Raw genomic sequence first — 19,127 nt, forward strand, 5'->3', positions numbered from 1 at the left:
AGGTTTACAAAACATCCAAACAAGTCCAGAATTCATAGAATTGTGGAATGGTTTGTGATGGAAGGGACCTTAAAGATCATCTAGTTCCAGCCACTCTGCATGGAGAGGGACACCTTCCACTAGATCAGGTTGTTCAAAGTCCCATTGAACCTGACCTTGAGCACTTTCAAGGAGAGAACATCCACAGCTTCCCCGGGCAATCTGTTCCAGTGTCTCACCACTGTCATAATGAAGAATTTCTTCCTGATGTAATTTGTTAGTGTGATTATGTCTTTAAGGAACTGATTTTTTTTTTTTTTTTGTCCTGTAAAGATCACAGTCTCACATACAATCCCTTTTGGGATTTAAAAGTACCTTTAAATAGACTGGTAGCATGAAGATCAAGAAGCAATTACTGTAGTCCCATCGCAGCCTTGATGTGCTTGTATCCTGTTCAGTCGCTGCTTGGTGAAGCATGGATAAAACAAGTATAGAACTCAAGAAAACTTGAGTACTTGAGGTGCTGAGGAAGCTTTATAAATATTCAGATGAAGGTATTGTTAATGGACCTCCCATTAATAGGGGGAACAATATGAATGCTGTGTGATTACCTAACTTTTAGAAGCAATTTCTACTGCAGAATGAGTTGCATTAACTCTAAAGGCTGCACTTACCTTGGATGACTGGGTGATATGAGAAATATAGACTGTTCCTTCTGTGTGTCTGACCAGGTTAATAAAGGGTTGTACGAAAATAAGGACAAAGTTGTGAACTTTATTTACACTTTTATTTACTTATTACTATCAGCAATACCGAGATTGTGACATAGGTATCCAAAGTTTACAGTAATTTTACATTTAGCTACTGTTAGTTTTTCTGGATATACATTTCTCTGTCATCTGTAAGATCCTTAAAAGCCAATGTAATAGCATGTACTGTCTAATAGTATTTCTTTAGGTGCTTAAACTCAGTTTCACATCAAATGAATTAATGTCTGATATAGCATTTTATTCTTATCTTTGAGCTCTGTCTCCCACTTCTGTTTGTCATAACAAGTATAGAAGAAACTCTTGAACTGCTCCACAAGGCCTACTTAAAATGAGATTTAAATATTATTTTCTCTTATGCTCAGAGTCCTTAGAAGCGGATATACATGAAGTTCCCTATATTATTTATTTCCACATACTAAATAAGACTTTTTATGGTTTCAATGTGGCTGAACCCTGGTAGGACAATATTCCAGAAGGCATGGATTTTTTTTTTTCTAGTCAGCTAAGTTAAACACATTTAAAAACAAGCAAGCAAAAAGTGAATATCCTCAACTATTTTTTTTACCCGAAAAATGTTGCCTCTAGGAAGTATTTGCTTCTCACTACTGCTTTCAGAGCTGCTGTTCATCTCAACGGCAACTGTAACATGTGGGGCCACAGTTGCATTCATTGTTCAGTGAGCTTGTCCACATAGTTAAACCCACCGACAGCAATGAATGTTGATTGTGACCTTTTTTTGTGAAGCTTGGCAGAGTGGGGGAGAAACATCATGTGGTGGTTAGGTTGCTATCTTCGGTGTTAAGGCCTGAAAGCATGAAGTAAGGAGGAGGATGGTTAGCTGGAGGGTACAATCAACGGTCGATGGTTTTCACTTTAATTCCAAACTCACCGACAGCGTTGAATGTTCACTGAAGCAACCACTACAACAGAACTCCATTGACTTGACAGCATCCTCAAATGTCTGAAAGGAGGGGGAATCAAAATTCACACAATTATTTTAGTCATAAAGAAGATGCAACTTCAGACATTTTTTTTTCCTCTTACCAACACCCATCTCTGCCCATCTTATTTCAGTCTTTGTGCAAGGAGCTGGCACTTTTCCAAACTTCTTTCTATGAAAAGAAAATATATTTCACTTATTCAGGCTTTAACAATATACGTTGGGGGTGCAGGCATGAGTGAATTAATGTTGTCTGTTATTTCGTGAAACTGAACTACATAGCAAACCAAAACCCAAGATCCCATATGTGAACAGAGCTGGGTAAGAGTTTTATGAATTAGTGTTACCAATTATAGATTTCCTGATTGAGTAAAATTTCTGCTGACATAGTTCAATTGATCTAAACTTGCTTAGGATTGATTGAAGCATTTTCTTTTAAGAAGACTTAATTTATCAATAAATGTCAGAGGCAGAAGGCCCTTTTTCCTTACAAATTGTCATAAATGCAGATTCTGTTAGGATAGTTTTTAGGAGGAAAAAAGGTGAATGTATTTCAAGCCTTGATAACCTAAATTTTTTTCCCTATATTTTTTAGGTGGCAGCATGCTGTCCATATGCAGAACTTGATCATCACACAGTGAAGTGCTTATTCTTAAAAATTTCCACAGTAGCACAGATTTTTCCAATTTTCTGAGCTTTCCAACTCAATTGTCCTTATTATTAAATAAAGTGTTGTAATGTTTGTGTTGTAGGGGAGGGGATTTAGAAGCTGGATCAGAAGGCAGAATGTGTTAAGCTAGGAATTTTACCTTATTGGTGTTTGTGAGCAGAGTTGTCCTACAGAAGGTGGTCTTGCAGCTCAGCTGGTCAGAGTTCTTTTTTGCTGGGTCCACTCTTAGCTTGTTGCACTGAAATTCTGACTGGTTCATTGGCTTTTATCAGGTTTTTGCCTTGTCATTTGGTAAAAGATTTCTTATACTCTTTCTTATACATGTGTGATTATTTAAAAAATCCTAATGATTGTAGGGGCTTTTTGGTTAAAATTGTTTGTGCTTGTGTAAAGGAAACCAGCACCAAAAGACTGCAGGTCATGAGTGTAGTGCCTATATTTTGTAAACAAACAACATGACAAGGACTTTATTCTAGTTGTTTCTTTCAACTAAATGCTCTGCATGTAGAGGTATTTGTTATATAATTTAACTGTATTTTCTATCAAATACATGTAAAGGACAGTAATATAGCCTGTTGGAGAACTAGAAAAGAACAGAAGCAACTAATTTTCTTTATGGTAGATTAGGTTTGGTTTGTTTAGGAAAGCCAGTGTGATTATAAATATTCTGAGTTTTAATTAAATATGGCAGTCAATTCCTTTTTTTACCCTTGTTTTATACTGCTTTTCCACAGTTAAATTCCATGTATGTTGTAAAAGGAGTGCCTTACACCAGCATGAGTGATGAGAGTATAAGGCTCTTCAACTCACTTGCCTTTTGTGCATTTACATCTGCTTGTCATTGGTTTAGCCAAATGTATAGACTTTATGGTTGAGGGTTGCACATCCGCCCCTATAAGCTTCTTTCTGTATGTAATTTATTTCAGTACTTTCTCCCATACTCTTATTCCCTGCTTTCATCTGTCACTTCATATTTCAATATGGGGTATTACCTGGCTGTTACCTGGCAGTGAGGTTGTAGGATAAGAGGAGCTGTGTAAAGCTTGCAGCTTGGTGGATTACATTTTAGAAAGAGTTATTTTCATAGGTTGTTACTATTCCTTCCCCACACCCCAATGCAAAAATCTCAGTTTTTCCTTGGTTACCTAGCCTCTGTTGTAACAGGCTGAAACCTGTAAGTGAAAAAATAAAAGGTATTTTTGAGCTCCAGCCCTGATTCCTGATGTGTGCAGGTTATACAGGGTAAAAATTCTTTCATCTTTTCTCGTCTGGTTTTCATGTATTTTAAAATCCTTTGCCGGGCTTAGCTAGTTCTTACAAGTGCCAGCTTTATTTTAAATTTTATTTCAGGTCTCCAGGCTTATGTGAACATTCAGATTAGATATGTTTGTTGTATTTTTTATTTAAGGTTAGTAGGTCATAAATAAACCAAAGCACTTTCCTTGCTATGAGCAATAGGGTGATGGTGTACATGAAATATTGCTTTAAAAAAACTGGAACCTAACTTGAATTGACAGAGGTACATGAGGAAGTAGTTCATTGTGTTGCTGTAAAGGCCATAGGGATTTGGACTGCCAGAGCTGCCTGTCTTAGGAATAGATTAGATATCTTGTCCAATGACCTGTACTTAATCTAAGTGACTGCCTTTTCCAGTCCTTCCAGAGGGCAACTGTGTGAAGTAGAGCATCTCATCTTTAGTCTTCAGTCCTTTTCCTCCTCTTGATGACATGACCTAAATTGAAGATATGGGTGTTGCGCTGCACAATTGCTTCAGTGCTATCTGAACTACATCTCAGGTTCTAATTATTTAGCTTTTTGATTTGTCCTTGGTATCTTGAATCAAAAGACTAATATTCAGCTTCATTGTATTTATTAATACTGACAACTGTTACGCAGTACAATTTATTTTACAGCTGCCTTACATAAAATAATAATAAAACCTCCCTCTCCCTATTTAGAAATGGTGACTGGAGTTGTGAAGTACTACTCTGCCCTACTAATTTGCCCATGTCTTCCTTTCTTCCTTCTCCCTCCCCCACATAAATGCTTGATGAAATATAAATGGAGATGTCATAAACCTCTGGCTGGCAGGCTACTTCAAACAACTGTTTTAGTACTTTTAAGTCTATTACTGCTTGTACAGCAGTTAGATTGTGCAGGAACAAATACTTAAGAACTTTAGTTTGGGGGTTGGTTTCTTATTATTTTAGATAATTTCCCTAATGATGCATTAAAACAGTCTGAATATACTGTATGCTGATTAAAATAGTATGTTAACATGTATGGTAGATACTTTGCATGGTTTACAGCATCTTTTTTGTTGGCATTGAATTCTTACTGGAAGTTGGAGCTAAGACTTTTTGAAGGCCAATATTCTTTTGTATAAAAGGAAGACAACAGAACAATACTGTTAATACTCATATTGCAAGGTTATCTCATGGATACAGTTCTTGGTTACTTCCACCTCCCGCTTGCCCTCTCCCACGGTTTGTCAACAGGCCTCCAGTTCCATACTTAGGGACAGGAAGAAATGCAACGTGTGGATGTATTTTAATTGTGTTGTAAAAATGAATTCCAGTGGCAGTGTCTAAAAATGCCACTGACACACTTGGAATCAGATTGTCAAATGGTGTAAACTGATATGGCTCCATTGACGTCAGTGGCATCTGCATTTACACCAGCTGGCACCTGGATGCTTATCTGGAAAAAAAGTGAAGTAGAAGGATCAGTTAGCTCTTGTTATAATAGTTTTCATGTTGCGTGTTGGTCTTTTATATAAGACCTTTCTCAAATGAAAAGCTTTAATGTTTTGTTGATGTTTTACCTGCAGTAAATTAGCAGTAATAGTAAATCTCAGCAAGTATTGACACTGCTGTGATTCCACCAAAAGGTATTAAATCCAGCTGACTGTAGTTATTAGAGATTCAATTTATTCTTGGGTGACTTTGAGTTATATGCTGAAAGTAAAACCTCTGTGCAGCTATCAAGAGGAAGTTTTTGTTTTTCTAAAGAAATGAAAAGTGTTCATTTTTTGGGGTCTAAAAAACTGCAAAAACAGAATCTAAAACTTCTTTGTAATCTAAGACTCTCACTGTATGCTACAAACACTAACTGCAGTTGTTTCTGCAGTGCGTTGGAGTATAGCATCAGCTCCTAATTACCAGTACAGTGATTCCAAGGCCAAGGTTTTTCAAGAAATTCAACTAGACAATCACCATGTTTTCATGTAGCCTTCAATCTATGGAAACATCTTGGTAAACCTCAGCTGGAAAAAAAGATGTTTTAGGGAGTATTCACCATTTACTGGAGTCCAGCCATCTCTGGAGAAAAGTAGCAGCTGCATAACATCTTGAAGCACTAGTGCATGCCAGTCTGAGGCAAGAGGGAAAATTGTGATTGCCATGTTTAAATTCTGCATTTAAAGGCTGTTTTTTTTGTACATTATGGTAAGACGAAATCTAAAGTTCGTGTAATCATCCTAGTTCCTGCTCATGAAATTAGAGGGGGAAAATACCTTGGCACACTGGAAAACACTTTCTCAGGTGAAATAATAACCACAAGATTGTTTTTTAAACTAAATCAAAACTTATTTGCCATGCATAGCCATCACAGAACAATCTGCAGTTTAATGACTCCTACTGGAGTTCTGCTGGCTGAGACACCAGGATATCCTCAGGTATACTAGTTCGTGTGCTTGTAGCTTGTAACTAAGATTTTTAGTAAGTCTGCTTTCTGATCATTGACTGTGCTCTTGAAATTAAATAACAGGTAATATTACATGACTACAACACAAGCCATGAGGTGGCATGCTGATTATTCAAGCTAATTTATGAACAGAAAAAATGCAGGGAGAAGCATTAAATCAAATATTTGATTGTACTTCCAGAAATACTTTAATTGCAGAGTTCAAAACTATGCTTTGCCCATTAGAATTTTCCCTGATTGCTATTTTGTTAAATTTTGATATTAAAGACATTTCCAAAACAAAATTTAATGTAATAATACCCAAGAAAATATTTACTTTTTGCTTACTGCTTTAGACTTACTGTACTTCAATATAAATTATCATAGTTACATTCATGTGTTCTAGACAGACTTTTATATCTGACCTATTGAGCCTACCTCTGCAATTTATTACTTTGTGTTGTTAGTCCTGTTTGAAATTGTACAAGCTTTTCCAACATACAGGATCACAGCACTGGACCTATATGCTTCGCTTTTTATTTTAAGCCAAGAAATCGGTGAATAAGTTGTAATACTGCCTGCAGTTTCTCAGCCTTTTGGATGACAGTTCCTCATTCTTTGTTACTGTAACACATTACTGTTTATGGAAGATATGCACATATTTCAGTGTCTATAAATCATATGCTAACATATTTTCTGTAGATCATTGTATGGTATGGTAACTGCTTTTTACTGTTGTTCACATTAATATCCACGAAGTAATGCTTACCTTCTGCCATTATGCTTAATTTTTAGTATTTTAGCAAACATTTCAGTAATTTAGGTTTTCAGGCATTGTAAGTCAAAACAGTAGGAATTGCAGACAGTCTGGCATAGAGTTCTGTGTAGACTGTACTCAAAAAACATCTACATGGAAATTGTATGATAGAGAGGGTAAATATTGAACAACATGATCAACTTGGCTAAAACACAACAGGTTCTGATAGTAATTCTCTGTACTTATTTGCCTTTGAAGGCAAATTCTTACCCTCCCCTTCCTGTGATAGTCTTAAACAGGGATCCTTTTAATATTTGAATCTGGACTGTGTGTAGCACTCAGAAAACATAGTACATGTGGAAACCAAGACTGTGTACAAGTCACAATGTAACATGTGGGACAGACAATAGGGTATGATAGGACGGCCTCTGGATGGAAAGGCAGAGGTTAAGAAGCTTTTTTATGCTATCTTCAATCTCAGTGTTAGTAATTTCACAACAAGCTTTCAGCTATAAAGAGAATAATCTTAAGGATGTATCCTGAGTAGTGTTTATATCAAGCATATATTTGGTTGTCATGTGTGACAAGACTGTGGATTCATTAGTTGTTTTTCAACATTGTCTTTGTATTTATTTCATGGGAATGGAGACTTGATATTTTGAGGCTAGACTTATAAATGTCAACAGAAGCAAGTGAATTTTCATAGACTGCAAGTATGTATGAAAGTGGAGAGTAAAAATATTCTGTATTTCTAAAAGTTTGAGTCCTACTGTAGTTGTGTTAGAAAAGAGATTGCAGTTCTTCATCTGCAGAAAACAGGCTGGTTACTTTTAATATGCCTACTAATACTCTTAGTTTTAAAAAACACAAAACTGCTTCACAAGGAATGAGGATCCCCATTTTAGGATTTCTGGAGCATTTCGGTACAGTTTTTATATTGACTTTTAGGTTCTTTGCAGTGATTGTATTAAATACATATATTCAGAAAAACATGGGGGGGAGGGGGCTTTAAAAGATGGTTTAATTTTTGCATTTGATTTTTAGTAATTTTTTAGAAGTTACCAGAAAAGGTGCTAAAGGATTCTTCATGTGCCTGTATCTCTACCAGACCAGAGTACATTAGCAACAGGCTTTAGTATTCTATCCCCCTCTTCTTTCTGAGTCACCATAGGAATGGGATGCAAGAATTATCAAATTCAAACAATTATGGTCCTGCTGCACAAAGTTTCTTTTGATCAAGAGCAACTCATTTGAACCCTAATGTTTAGTGGGTAATACAGCCTCATAAAATGTAGCGATGACTGATACCTCATAGTGCTTTGAACATGTGAAGTGCTGTATAAACAATATAGGGTTATTGCACACCACTGAAGCTATTAGCATTTCAGGCATGCTGCCCCAGGCCCTCAGAGGGGAAATCACCTCTTCACTGGACTAGAGACACCTTTTTGAGTTCTGTGTACTTCCTGTACTTCCTAATCCTTGTGTACTAGCTTTCTTGCTAGCATACAGGTATGAAAAAATGTCTTTTCAAATACTGTGGTTATTACTCATTACTGGATACTAACTAAGGTATTCAATTAGAACAGAAGTTGGACCACAAATGCAATTTGAGAGTATGCTGAACACTCCATGGGTCTTTGTATGTAAATGTTGGCTATATCTTGTTCTTAAGATATAAATGCAAGTTAAGAAAACAGTAGAGGAGCTTTTGTTAAACAGATGTGTTGTAACATCTCTCTTACCCGAGCTGAAGGTACTCCTCAGATGGGAACAAAGTTTTCATAGGATAGGTGGACTCCATCATGTTCTGTATGCTCTGATAAATAAAAGCTGCTGTATAGGACCAACAAGACATGCCTAACTTGCAATCACTACAACGTGCAGTCAGGGGTAGTAGAAGGGCTCATTGATATCTTCAGGGAGAAGAGGAAATTCCTAGGAATCTTTTTGTGCTAGTCATTGCTCCAGGTTGTAAACAAAACTGGTTTTGGTCCAGAGTTGGCAAAACATGCCTTTTGATTGTGTAACTTATTTTCAACAGCAGAGACCATTCTATAGAATTGCATTTTTCAGCATTTTTTTTCTTGAGCTAAGCTTTTTGGCATCTTAAATGATGTAAACAAGTTTTGGTTGTTGTTGTTTTTTTCTAGGAACAACCATTCAAAACAAATATGCTTTTGACTTAACCCTACAAAGCTCTGAACACAGAATAAGCTCAGACCTTGAAGGACTGGGCATACAGTTTAAATATTTAGCATAGCAAAACCCGTTGCAGCAGAGTTGCTTGTACTGGATCCAATGAGTTACACCACAAATGCAAAGCATAATCCCATGTATTCAGAGGTCAAATGCCTGATTTATTTACATTTTTCTGGTTTGTTTTTGGGTGTTTTTTTTGTTTGGGGTTTTTTTGTTTGTTTTTGTAAAGACTAACATGCACAAACTAATTAATTGTCTGCCCTGGCAAAGGTATTTTTAAGTAATATATATTGTTCTAATGAAAAATTGGCCATGATGGCAGGAACTGTTATCTTAATTGTTAAAAACATTGAAGTTGCACCATTTTTCAGTCTGCTTGTATTTTTGTCACTCTCTCAATATCTTCTGCCTTGTCTTTGAGCTCAGCTGTACTTTGAAAAGCTCTTTGTGCTCCAGTGACCACTTTAAACTTTCTATTGACAAAATTAAGCTGGACTCCTAATTTATTTTTCCAACAAAGTGTGAGTTGAAAGTGGTCACTGGCCCAAAAACCTATGGTGAGCAAAGGTGACTTTATTGGGAAGGGGGAGTGATGTTTGTTCTCCTTTTCTCTGTCCTTCTATCCTCTTGTCCTTCTAATTTATTAAAACCCTCTTGCTTCTTCCTTGCTCCCAGAGTCAAAGGAAATGCAGTTCCTACATCCCTTCCTGAAGTTTCCCTTTTCCAGCCCCACAGCACTGAGGTTTCACTTTTTTCAGCCATGTGCTGAAGTAAGGAAGGGCAGGCCAGGAAGCAGTGTTTGAGAACTTGACTGTAACTGGTTCATAAATCCAAATTCTGTCTCTTGAAAATGTGGTAAGACTGACTGGCAATCTCATTGCCATTGAGATTGGCAATGAAGGAAATGAGTGAAAGGAATGAGGGAAAGCATGTATAGCAAAAGTAAGTGGGCATTATTAAACTGTTCCCTTTGCTTCACTACGCCAATGTGTGTTTCAAAGATACATGTTTGTGCACACAGATGTAGTTAAATCTGATAAAAGGAAGTTAAATGCCTCTTCCTTTAGGAGATTTCAGGAGATCAGACTTGTACATCTGTAGCATTCAGAAGGTGAAACACAATCAAAATGTTTCTACACAACTGAGTTTTGCTCTTCTGCAGTACCTAATACATTTCAACACCTAAACTGTAATAAATTAATAGTTTTTGGAGTAAGTGAATAACACTTTATATAGTCAGCACCTTCTCTAAAAATCTCTAGACATCCACTATTGCCATCTCAGTAATAATACTTAACAAATCGTAATCTGAACAACCATAGGTGACACTGGCTATTCTGAGAGATTTGTTTCCGCATTCAATACCTCCTTGGATTTTATAAAGCCTTTCTTGTTTAGAGACCCATGATTTTCTTGTTAAGGGTACTCGGGGAGTTTGTGGCTCACAGATTCAAAATCTGTGCTGCTTAAAGGTGTTCTGTTTTTATTTTTCTTTAGAAAAATTAGGATGAAATTTCATTTGGTGGGAAGGCTCTATCACTTAAGTCCTGTGATAACTATGCTCTGAACACCTAATGCAGAGACATTATGCTGGCTTTTAGCAGGTAGGGTGAATTTCATTCTTAGTGAATATGACCCAGGTGCTAAAAAGCTGTAGCTGAAAGTGCTAGGTTAAAAGCACAAGTCAGCTAGGTACATAAATATTACATAGCTGTATCTTTAATGGGTTCCTGTTGTAGACTTGCTTTGTTTAAAGATTTCTATAACCCTGCTGATTTATTGCATCTTTTCTAGAAGTATGCTGTTAGCAGGAAATTCAATTGAAGCACTTTCAATCATGTTGGAGGATCATTAGACTTTCACTTGAATAACTAATTAGTTGCAAGAAATTAACCACTGCTGTTTAGCACAAAAACATGTCCAAGAAAGGCTTTCATTTTTGTTGTGGAAAATGACCTCGGGCACTTGAGGAGGTGGGCAGAAGGGAGAAATAATGATCCTGCTGTCTTTTAACATAACTTTTGTTTTCAATTCAACCTGATAACTAGCATGCAGTGTAGCTGTCAGAAAAGGGCACTGCACGTGAACTTGGGGTAAATGTTTTAATTTTGCTGGTCCCGTGGATCTGATGACTGACCTCATCGCTTTGATTGAAATTGGTTTAAAGTTCCAGATACTGTCCCTTAAGGCTGTGGGAGATGGAATATGAAGAAAAGAAATAAAAAAGTTACTAGGAAAGAAGATTATAATATGACCAAAGAAAGCATATAACCAATCTGTTAATGTCTCTGGAGCTTATTTTTCTTGTTGTGAAATGTGGATCATGCTTAATTGGCATTTTGAGGGTCTAGTCTGAAAGTCTGTCTTTAGAGCTTGGTGATATTGTCATATGCTGTCCATTGCACTGCTCATATAATATAAGACAGTGAAATGCTGAAGGAGAATGAAGAGTAGCTAAAATACTTAGCAATTTACCCCACCTCTCCTAGGGAAAAAAACAGAAAGGAATGAGAAGACAAGTTTTTTTGTGCATATTTTTGTGTAAGTTATGCATAGACAAGTCATCTACTTTCAGTCTTCTGCTCTTTTTATTGCAAAGGCAGTGAATTCCTCAAGTATTTGGAGAAAAATGGCAGTATCATCCAGTAATGTATAGGCAAAAGGGAGGGGAAGCTTAATGTTATAGTTTACTCTCCCCTTTCTTATCTCTACCCACATTTGCAAGATTAGAACGCAGTCTTCCATACGTGTATCTGAGATGTGCTGATACATAAATGCTGGGCATGATACAGTGCAAAAAGAGTTTGCTCCTATTCGCTGGTTTTGTTTTGCTCGCTCTTCCATTTTGTTCTGTAATTGTTGAATGACTTTAATGTGTCTTCAAATAAACAGATGCTGACTTTGAGGGTAGTTTCAAACTTCATTTTGGACTCCTGCCTGCAGTTCAGATTGGGTTCATTTGAGTTCTTACTTAGATCTAAATCTTTAAATTCCTTCCCACTTGGATACTTCTTTGTGCCACACCAAATACTGACTTGCTGATGTTCAGGCATCAGATGTCCCTATCCTGTGGAAAATATATGGTCCCTCATTGTCTTGTGTCATCAGAAGAAGTTGAAAACACGTAGTTTAAAAACCTAAACATCCAGGGAGAAGAGAATGTAGGACTATAAAGGAAAATCTTTGAAATATACTTAAACAGGCAACTGTGTATCCCTTGCATTTACACTTCAATTATTGGATGAAATTGGAAAGCACAAAGGCTCGTTATGAATGAATCAACAGCAGCATAACCCTAGATGTCTTTACTGAGAAAATGTCTATACGGACTTGAGTATTTTAAGCCAAGACACTGAGGGAGAGGCAGAGAAATCTAACTTTCAGTGGATTATAGGAAAAAGCATGTAACTATGTTCCATCCTTTCTATTGGGAAACTCCTATGTATTGTGTGTAAACATAGCTAATTTTCTATTTCAGTAGTTGTTGATGCATGTCATGCATGTAGTTGAAAAGATCAAGTAAGTGAGGAAGTGGATTGGGTTGGTCATGCATTTGAAAATCCTTATTTTGATCGGGCCTATGCTGAGTAAACCAAATGTGAAGGGATTAGCTCCTAAAACACATTCCTGGTGACTTCAGACAAATGGAAAGGAAGTTTCACTGTGCAAATTGAAAAAATGTTCTGGAGAGAGTTGTCTTGCTTGCCTGTTATATTCCAGTAAGATTTTTTTCCTCTTTCCCCACCCTTTCCTCCTCTACTAAGGATATAAAACAGCCTTATTTGACTTCCCTTCTGGTTTCACAAGGTGTAAGTCTGTAAACATCTTTTTATGCTGATGAATAAAGGTCAAAATCACAGAATTGCTTCAGTTGGAAAGGACCTCTAGACATCTAGTCCAACTCTCCCACTGAAGTAGGATAACCTAGAGCACTTTACACAGGACTGTATCCAGACAGGTTTTGAATATATCCAGGGATGGAGACTCCACAACCTCCCTGGAGAGCCTATTCCAGCACTCCATCACCCTCACTGTAAAGTTTTCCCTCATATTTAAATGGAACTTGCTATGTTCCAACTTGTACCTGTTGCCCTTGTTCTGACACTGGGAACTACTGAGAAGAGCCTGTCTCCATCTCCCTTGCACTCACCCTTTAGATACTTATATACATGGATAAAGTCTCCCCTCAGCCTTCTCATCTCCAGGCTAAAGAGTCCCAGCTCTTTTAGCCTTTCCTCATAAGAGAGATGCTCCAGTCCCCCGATCATCTTCGTCACCCTCCTCTGGACTCTCTCCAGTAGCTCCCTGTCTCTCTTGAACTGTGGAGCCCAAAGCTGGATGCAGTATTCCAGCTGTGGCCTCACTAGTACAGAGTAGAGGGAGAGAATGGCCTCCCTCGACCTATTGGCCACAAGAAGCTGCAAAATTTTACAGTGCAAAAGCATTCAAAGTTTGTACATTCACGGAATCCAAGAATCATCCTGGTTGAAAAGGAACTTGAAGATTATAAATTGGTTCAATTTTGACAGTCAGCAACAAAACATGGCTGCTTTTCTTAAATGGTCAGCAGTTTTTCATACAGTGCTGGTGGTGATGAATTGGAGTTTCAGCAATTAAAAAGTCCTTGCTGTAGTGAATGAGAGTAAATAAAACAATCTTTATAAATAAGAAGACTTGTTGAAGTCTTAAAATTCTGAGGGGAAATAGGGATAGTTTTATTGGTCAAATAATTGCAGATTATACCATGTCTCATGAAAGCTAGGAATACAGTCTTCATTGCGTTATGACTTCTTTGCATCTAAGGTTTTTGATATATGTTATAAAATTTGTCAGAGATGCATAATCAGAAGGTGAATGATGAATAGGATCTGTATTCTCTTGGTTTTGGCATTCTGCCCAGGATTTTTTCCCCCACTACCTTTATTTAAAATAAAAATTAATGTAGTCTTGGGGCTTAGGATCTACTTTCTCAGTCTTTCTTGCACTGTTTTGGGCCTTTGTATGGCACTGGTATCAACTATTCAATCAGTGTCTTTGAAATACATCTACCAAGCTGCCAGATTCTTGATGCAGAGAAGTTAGTGCCAGAAATCAGTCACTCTGTGCTAAATATTGCTGCTGGCTCTGCTCCCTGTCTCTCAGAGTCTGTAGAAGTCTAATCTGTTCTTCAGTGAAAAGGTGGCAGGATTTAAAAATGCCATCTGAAGTTGCTGTTACATAACAAATGTCCTGATGTCCTGCATGGTTAAGGAATTAAACTGGTCTCTGGTCTCAACTGGTAGCATGATCCTATTTTGCTTCCTTTTGGTATCTTATGTGGAATGTCTTTATGCTCAGTAACTGTGGTATTTGTCATTCAGTTTTTCACTTGCCAAGACTTTAGTGAATTTAGAAATTCTTCTATTTTAAATAGTTTTTTGCTGCCAATCAAGTCTAAATATCAACACCAAGATGCACACGCACAGAACGCCAGCCGGCAGAGAACCTACAAAGCAGTTCAGCTGCCTCCAGCTTTCCCCACCCGGATGATGTCTGTACAGAGATGGCATACAGAAAATGTGCAAACAAACACTTTCATAATTGTAAATGCACCTTCATGGCACTTCCAATTTTTGCAAAATCCAGGGGTCTTCCCAAAAATACCAAGAGCCGTTTGATTGTATAAATAAGAATAGAATGTATTTTCCAATCACACTTCCAGCATGCACATAACTTTCAGTAGACATTTAAAACAATCACTGATATTAGCCTCATGTAAGCCTGATCAAACTGCGTTATTTTATTTAAATATGTTCCACAGCTGGCTTAGGTGCTTAACTAGCACATAGTACCTAAATTATAAATTTGAATCCTCAAAACACCCTATTCAGTGCTTGTCTCACTATGGAGGTGCCCAAAGACCCTGGCCATCAAAATAATCTGCCAGATGAATTCTCTGTTGCTTAGGCCAGGCTGATGCTGAGCACCTCTGTAGAAGTACTGTGCTGGCCTCACCTCGGAGTGTCTTGTGCAACAGGCTGAAGGAGCGTGTGGTTCTCTTCCCCTGTACTTTGCTCCTCTGAGCAGTCACTGGAGCAAATCCTAAAAATGAGGGAAGTTGGTGTCTCAATTAACAAGCTGTAGCTGAGCATATTCTCTATTGCCAACTGCGTATTTAATTGCTCTTTGCAAATTAAGAAAGCTTATTGAGGAGGCACTTGAGAGCACCTCTTAATCAGAATATCCAATCACAGGTAGGGGTGAGATTTGGGTTCAGAATTCCATTGGTAAAACTGGAATTTGAATCTAGGTCTTCCAAGCCCTGGATGGGTAATCTATTCCTTGGGAGGGAAGCAGTGGAAGTGCCTGCTCCCTTGTCAGCCAGGAGAAACTCCAGGAGAAAGTTCCTGGTTGTACTGCTGTGACAGCAGCAATGTTAAATCCAAAGTTTCAAGGCTGCAGTTCTAGACATGTGACTCTCACTATTCTCCACCTAATTTAGGAGCATTCTCTTCAACCTTTAAGCAATATATATATATAGCTGCCTAGATATAAATCTGTATAGATGCTTGGAAGATAATTGTAACATTATTTCTAAAACTTCAGTTCTTTGGCTGCTCTAACCTATCTTGAGGGCTTCTCCTTCCTCTCCCTCAATTAGAAAATGGAGGTAATAATTGTAGGTTTTGATTGACTCTTCTTGTCCTTATAAGAGGCTAATATATTCTTTGGTGGATATTCTGCTTTCTTCTTAGGCCTAAACAGATACCCCTCCTTCTGCTGAAGTGACGGCTCCTGGGTGATGTGTGACACAGCATAGCCAAGAAATCTGCATAAAGGAAAGTTCAGCTGGGTAGTTCTTCAGAAACAGCTTTAGCAGGTAAATCAGAGTCACAAAGTCGTCTTTTCCATTATCAAAGGCTTTAGTTTCAGCTGCTAATTCTAGACATCTAACATACGAACCCAGTATTTATGCATATGAATTTGATAGCTGCAAAAGTTAATGTATGAATTCGAGGATCTGCGAAAGATTTTTAGAATGCAAATTAGCTTTTAGCTAAGGCCCACTGAAACTAAACCTGAGAAGATAAAATGTTTGCATGAACCAAACTGGAGAGTTTATTTCTATTTATTACTCTGCCAGCAAGTAGCCGGATGGCCCAGATGAAAACAGAAGGCTCATTATATCTTACAGGATTTTCTTTGGAGTTAAAATGACATCTTCAAGGCATTTTTTTCTCTTGTGTGGTGTTTTTCTTAAATAATAGAATAATAAAAAAGCTTTACCTTTATTCTTATAATTTTTTGGTCCACCTTCAATGTATGAAAGTCTTAAGCCTTGCTTTTCTACAAAGCTGAAACTTAAAAAGTGCTATGCAGTTTTTTGTTGAACCTTAAAAAGTGCTATTCTGTTTTCTCTATTCTGAGTATGCCAACTACAGTGTTTCTTAAAAAAGGATTTTTCCCTTTTTTGATGGAGATTTTCTAAGAAAGGATTTTCCTTTTTATTTGACTTCAGAAAAAGTTAACTTTGCATTTTGAGCTTCCTTATCCATGTTCACCTGCTTGAGTCTGTTAGGCTGCTTTATTAGTGAAACTTTATGCTGGTATTTTTTGTGTATTGTTCAGGAGATCAGGTAATTGAACGTAATCTATTTACTTCTTTCCAGATGCTTTTGGGGATAGTTGGAAAAACTAGTATGAATCTGGCTGACTTTCATTGACTCTTTTTTTTTTTTCATTCGTTAATTTGAAACAATGGAGAACAAATGTTGCTTGTGTAAAATGAGACAGAGTCCAGAAACATGGAAAACATGCTTATTCTTGTGAGAGGTGGGGTGTGCAATGGCTTATGATGAGGTGCAGTTGAAGAGGAAGAGCTGTTAGGAGTAAGATGGATGCTGCCTAACACAAGTCTGGTAGAACTACTGTTTCTAATTATGCGTTTCTTCCCTTCACCTTCCCTGCTGCTTCTCCCACCACTACAGCACTGTCCTACATTTTCCCTTCAGGGAAGAGGAAGAGTTTATGGGGAAATACTAGTTGGCAACTGTGACATCCTTCCAGTTGGACTCTAATGATAAAACTCAAATGTGTTGCAAAAATGCACTGCAAGAGGAGAGAAAGGGAAATAATAGCCTTAGGAGTTATCTGTTGTGAACTGGGGCCATGTGGATTGCATTGCAAGGAGTTATGTTTCTGTGGATTATGACAAGTTGGTCATTAAAAACTGAAGATAACAGTGCACTAATTGTATAATTTCTTGTTAAACTTGTCATGGATTTTCACCTGAGGTGTGATTTTATTTAGCTTTGGCTTTTTCATCATACTGTATTCATGTTGTTTCCTTGCTACTTGAGCATGCAAAAAAAATATTACATACATATGGCTGGATTTTTGAATATACACATTAGGTATTACAGACGGTTAGCTAACCTGACACATGTATGTTGAAAAAATGGAAGAAGGTGAGTTTATTTAGAGAAAAGAGAGAAATATGTCTGAAATACTTGGTCACAAAGAACATAATTAAATGTAAGCAGGTTTTTGAATAAAGGGGGATCTTTGAGACACAAGCACAATAGACATTTTCCATGGTAAAAAGTGAAACAGGATTTTTAGTGTCAAATATTTTTTGTCTACTGGACCTCCCAGAGCAAAAACTTCTTATATAGTTGAGAAGCAAACCAAAATATATGCATTGTTTTTTGTAAAGTCTTGTTTCCATCAGCACGCCATAGTTATCTGCTTGAAAATGTACTGACTTAAGCATTTTGTGTCTTTCTATACAAGTATTGAAGAATGAATTTATTGGAGATGTAGTATGCTAGTTTCAGTTTGATTCATCCTAAGTTGAATGAGTTTTTCTTGCATTTAAAAAGGAAGAAGATATGTAAATAAGAATATAACAAGGTATAAAATGGAATCTACTTAATCATTAATATCCCTGAAAATCATGGAAATATCTTGCAAATCACATCTCATGTTAGAAGGGATACAGAGGGTACACAGCATTCTCACTTAGACTGTGTTTAAATGCAGTTCTCTCCCTTTTCTCTCATAATAATTGGTGAATTTCTGTTGATGAGGTCAGAGACAAATCAGCAAGTTTAATAATAGATTTCCCAGTTCAGAGCAGGGATAGAGAGGGAATGGTATTCTAGTTTTTTCCCAGTAAACTCTTTCATTTTACCCCATAAACACAAAGTACAAGCAACTAGCAGTGGTCAAGCATGTCTTCAGATCTGTTGTGTAATGCAACATCTTTTCAAGCAGATGCCTGAAGATAATACCTAGTATTGTTACCATAGATAAAAATTTATATTGAACTCGCTCAAGGAAGCAAACTCCAAACAGAACATCTCCATGTCTTAAATAATCAAACCTGGTGTCTTTTAATAGATAATTTTGAGGGTTGTCATGTTCACTTATAAAGAGTGGGATGTTTCAGGGGTAGCTTTGAGCTAAACAGTATGTGTTCAGAGTAGATTTCAAAAGGACCTAATGTTACTTTGCTTTCCATGAAGTTAAATGGGAATTCTTATGTTGAATTTAGCAAAGCTAATTACTTCAGTGCAAGGAGGATTTTCAGATCAAATAATCAGAACAAACCATCAGTAGTTGGTGCAGTCAGCCTGAACTGGATTCATTACAACTCCTGAAGAGCCTTTGAGGCAGTTATAGTGAATTATGTTAATTTAAAAGAAACTAAGTATTAGTAAGGCATTGATGAATGTGGTCATATTAAATGATGCAAAACCTAAAAGTATCTTCAAAGAATCATCTTTTACTAGATTCAGTGATAGTTACTAAGTTTTGCTACTGATTACTGACATATCAGCAGAGGCTGGTACCTCCATTCTTAGTCTTACTTAAAAGCTGACTGGATAAGGCACTCAACACGGGTTAATGCCAGGTTTTTCTTTGGTTTGAGCGGAACACTGGACTAGGTGAGGTATCAAAGTCCCTCACGACCTCACTTATTTCAGGAGTGCCTTGGATTTTGGTCATTCTGAGTATGTACCAATGAGGCTTGATGGAACTGCTACAGAGGCACTTCTGTTGATAAATGTATTTCAGACAGCTCAAAGCTTTAAAGTAGATTTACTTCTTCTCAAACAGGTGATCCTGTAGAACTTGTATGTC

At 37.2% G+C, this 19,127-nt stretch overlaps 1 long non-coding RNA gene across 2 annotated transcripts in view; it reads right to left on the reverse strand.

Moving 5' to 3' along the window:
• Positions 1-768: 768 nt before the first annotated feature.
• The window catches only part of LOC127386841 (uncharacterized), a 61,671-nt gene continuing 43,312 nt past the window's right edge, over positions 769-19,127 (reverse strand). For both annotated transcript variants that reach the window (XR_007889993.1, XR_007889992.1), the window contains exons 3-6: positions 2,499-5,059; positions 1,794-1,861; positions 1,639-1,710; positions 769-1,554 (exon numbers count right to left, since the gene is read on the reverse strand). This is a non-coding gene — a long non-coding RNA (uncharacterized LOC127386841). The remainder of the gene's footprint in view (positions 1,555-1,638; positions 1,711-1,793; positions 1,862-2,498; positions 5,060-19,127) is intronic.

This window comes from Apus apus, chromosome 7 (assembly GCF_020740795.1).
Source record: "Apus apus isolate bApuApu2 chromosome 7, bApuApu2.pri.cur, whole genome shotgun sequence".
In the NCBI taxonomy this organism is placed as follows: Eukaryota; Metazoa; Chordata; class Aves; order Apodiformes; family Apodidae; genus Apus; species Apus apus.